Source organism: Colobus angolensis, unplaced genomic scaffold, assembly GCF_000951035.1.
Source record: "Colobus angolensis palliatus isolate OR3802 unplaced genomic scaffold, Cang.pa_1.0 Scaffold208, whole genome shotgun sequence".
Taxonomy (NCBI): domain Eukaryota; kingdom Metazoa; phylum Chordata; class Mammalia; order Primates; family Cercopithecidae; genus Colobus; species Colobus angolensis.
Window position 1 is genome coordinate 3,325,811 of NW_012115244.1, and position 4,454 is coordinate 3,330,264.

The following is a 4,454-nucleotide window of genomic DNA, read 5'->3' on the forward strand; positions in this document are numbered from 1 at the left end:
AGGATGCAAGGGGAGGGGCCGTCCTGCCCGGCTATGCAGGCTTAGCTCGCAGTGACACCTGGCCCACCCGTCCACGCTGAGCTCACCTGTGAGCCTGCACACCTGCTCTTCTTCCTACCTGGAAGGGTGGGGCCCTTGGCTGCTCCTCCCTCAGTGACCCTTGTCACTCACTTTCTAGCTCCCTCTCACCCTTTATGTCTGAGTTCAAACATTCCTTCCCAGAGAGGCCCTTCCTGACCTCTCCTCAGTTCAAATGCCCCCAAGACAGAGGCTGCAGAACACGCCAGCCCCCAACTCGGAACTATCACTCTCCACGCACATTGCTTTGTGCACCAGAGGTCTGGCTTCCTCCACGCTCCTGGTGTCTGGCATGCTGCCGGAACCTGCTGGGTGCTCAGTAAACCTTTGGGTAATAAATCAATGAAATGAAATGTCCTGATGTCCGAAGGCATTTGCTTTTTCATCTGTGAGAGGATGGCTCTGATGTGGACCAAGATACCTGCATTGTTGGGATGCAGAGCTGCAGCAGCTGGGAGCCTGTCTTTGTTTTACATAATGTAATTAAGGCACGTTGGCCATCGCCAGGCGGCTGTGCAGCGCGGCCACTCACTCACGAGGTGCATGTGTTTCCCCTCTGCCCCTCCATCAGCTCAGGCTGATGCTGATTCCCTCGACAGAGAATGCTGATCATAAAGACAGACTGTCCTGTCCACAGGCCGCAGTATGAATATTTATTCCTTCCACAAACTCTGCGCTTGCATTTCATTTGCTCATCAGTTTAACTTCGGGAGGGGATAGCTAGGATCGTTGAATCTGTCCACGTGCAACTTGGAAGGTGACTGACTTGATGGGACCATCTCATTTGCAATTTGAAATGTGGACTCTTCCCTGTGCACTCCCCTCAGCTGGGACACTTTCTGCCTCCCTCCTCAGCAGTGTCTTCGGAAGAGGCTGGGTCATGTGCTCACTTTACCATCTCTGTCTGACCTTCTGGTTATTTCTTAAGAAAAGAAGTCTAGAATTGCTTAGCCAAAAGGTATGCCTTTATAATAATATTTATCAATTTTTTTTGACTATATGACTTCATGCTTATCTTGAAACGTTATAGAACCATGAGAAATAAAGTTAAAATCTCACATGGCCAACCACCCAGAATTAGTTACCATTAAGATTTTAGCAGAACCCCTTCTAGTATGTTTTCTGTATTCCTGCCTCAAACTAACCCCAGATTCTATCTGTTCCTGTGCTTCCCACACCTAGCACAGCGCCTGCTCTTGGGAGGTGCCGGCAGAGGCAGGGCAGGGGAGCTGACGCGTGTCCCCTGCTGCCCCTCCTGTCCATCCATCATCCTCACAGCAGCCAATAGGAACACACTCTCCCTGATTGCTTAAAACACATGGGTTACTCTTAGGGAAAAGGCCAAAACTCCACAGCGTGTCTCAGGAGGCCTGTGTGGTCTGGGACTTCCTAGTTTCTCCAGCCTCCTCCTGCTCCATTTCCATCCCTCCAAACCTTTGTTCCAGCTTCAGTTCTCAAGAAAACCTTCCTTAGCCCCGACACCCATGGGCTGTGTGCCTCAAGGGCAAAATCTTTTGTTATTCCCAATACTTCCCACCCACCTCTCCAAAATAAAGCATCTAATTAACAGAGACCGCAATTCCCGGGAATGCTTTTTGCCTTTTAAAATGTTACCCAGGGTTTTAAAGGGTTGGTAACCTTCCAATCTACCAGTAATTCCTGTAATTCAATATTTTCCAAAATGGTAAATTGCTACCTTGCTGGAGTGTTTGTGATTAAGAAAAATAGGAAAAAAGAATTGGAATAAATAAATGGTTTTTTTTTACTACAGAATGCTCAGAATGTTTAATAAATTAAAATGTATATAAATGTCAACAACAATATCCAGCAGAAAAGCTCTGCCCAAGTATTTGACCACAGAGAAAGCCCCTGTTAATACCTCCATCAAAAACCAATAGGCACCACTGGTGTACTAGTGTTAGGGGCTGAATGATTTTATCCCCCTGCAATTTACACGTGGAAGCCTTAACCCCCAACATCATGGCATTTGGAAGAGGGGCCTTTGGGAGGTGATTAGGGCTAGTAGGGTCATGAGGGTGTAGGCCTCACAATGAGATTAGTGCTTTTATAAGAATACACCAGAGAGTTCTCTCTCTCAGCCTTATGAAGACTCAGGAAGATGGTGGCTGTCTGCAAGGCAGAAACAGAGACCTCACCAGAAACAAAACACTGCTGCCATTAATCCGTTCTCACACCGCTATAAAGAAATATCTGAGACTGGGTAATTTATAAAGTAAAGAAGCTTAACTGGCTCACAGTTCTGCAGGCTGTACGGGAAGTATAGCAGCTTCTGCTTCTGTGGAGGCCTCAGGAAGTTTCCAATCATGGCAGAAGGCACAAAGCAGAAACAGGCAGGTCTTCCAGAAGCACAAAGCAGAATCAGGCAGGCCAGAGCAGGGGCAAAAAAAAAAAAAAAAAGAGGGAGTTGGTGTTACTGTCTTTTAAATAACCAAATTTTGTGAGAACTCGCTCACTATACAGTACCAAGGGAGGTGGTGCTAAACTGTTCATGAGAACTTCACCCCCGTCATCCTGTCACCTCCCACCAGGCCCCCGCCTCCAACATTGGGGGCTGCAATTCAACATGAGATTTGGGTGGAGACATAGATCCAACCCATATCATGGCTGGACCTTGATCTTGGACTTCCAGCCTTCAGAACTGTGAGAAATAAATGTCTGTAGTTTAAGCCACCCAGTCTATGCTGTTTTTTTAATAGACACCCAAGTCAACAAAAACAATTGATGAGATATTTCTGTCCATTTATGAGTAACAACAGCAACACACAGTAACTTCACCAAAGGGTGTTTATCTTTCTCACCTAATGAGAGGGTCACGGGTAGGTGGTGTCTGGCACTGGCCCAGCAACTCAGAGATGTCAGGGCTTTTCCCTCCAGGCCTCAAAGTGGCAACTGTTGCTCCAGCCATCCCAGCTACATCTAACAGGAGCAAGAGAGAAAAGTGACAGAGCAAGGAGATTTCCTGGAATCCCCGTGTGATGTCTGTTCACCTCTCAATGACCGCATGGATCACGAGGTCAGCCTTATCTGCAGAGGGACTCAGGAAGTACAGCCATTCTGGCAGGCTCACTGCTTCTCCCAACACATACTTCTGTTAGCAAGAAAGAACAGAAAAATGAATATCTGGGAGGCAAATAAGAGCTTCTTCCACAACTAGTGGCACATATTCAGTTAGAATCTAAATACAGTTCATTGGTAGAAAATAGATATATATTATATTTACATAATATAGATATTTTACATTTTGTATGTGATATATATACACATATGTGTGTCTATATACATATCTATGTGTGTGTATATACATATCTATGTGTGTGTATATATGCTGTGTGTGTGTGTATATAAACATCTCCTCCTTGTTAGGATCAATTATACAGTCTTACAGATCTGTTTCCAAATGATAAATTCTACAGCTTTTAAGAACTTTTTAATGAGAGGCTCCCAAAGAAACAAAATTCTGTATTTCCCTCTTAGGCCTTTGTATTGAATAGTATGATCAGGCATCCCCATGCAGATTGTTTTTTTCAATGTGTAAATGGTTTATTGTCAATGAGAAATGTGCTTCACCCGTCTGGGTTATGAAATCTCTGCTTCATTCCAGGGTCTCAAAACTCCACATACTGATGTCCAATCAGGTTTCTTTTGTTTTATTGACACAAACACAGAGTTGAGGGCAGGAAAGTGCAGTCAGGAAATGCCCTTGAACATCCGAGCCACAGAAGTCCCAGAAGAACCGGTGGCCAAGACCGTGATTCGGGTGGTTTAGAGGAAACCTGTCTGCCAAAGACCAAATGGCGTTTTGAGTCATCCACGGATTGAACCTGAGTCTCCCAGTCGCCCAGCTGATCACATCAGGGAACCTGAGTCGCACTTGCAGACATCGGGGATGTCTCAGGCACACCAGGCTCGGGAAGCACATCTTCTAAGAAGGGAACAGGTGGGCGAATCTGTGGGGGGCTGAGGGCACGGGTGAGCGGGAGGACTCGGTGTTGTTGGTTTTGGTTTTTTGGTGAGGGGAGCTGGGGCGGGGAGGGAGGGTGGTCAATGGCCCCATTAAGGCCAAGGGCACTCCCAGAAGAGTGGCAGGTGAGGCTGAAGGAGTGAGGCTGAGGCCTTCCCCACCCCACTAAGGGGAGCCCAGGGCTGGCTTTCCCACCATGCTCAGCAGGATGGAGGAGGAGGAGGAGGAGGGGGAGGAGGAGGTGAGGAGAAGCCCACAGTTCATCTCCGGGGCTCCTCCAGGTGGCTGGCTGAGTGGGTGGACTCGGTGTTGTTGGTTTTGGTTTTTTGGTGAGGGGAGCTGGGGCGGGGAGGGAGGGTGGTCAATGGCCCCATTAAGGCCAAGGGCACTCCCA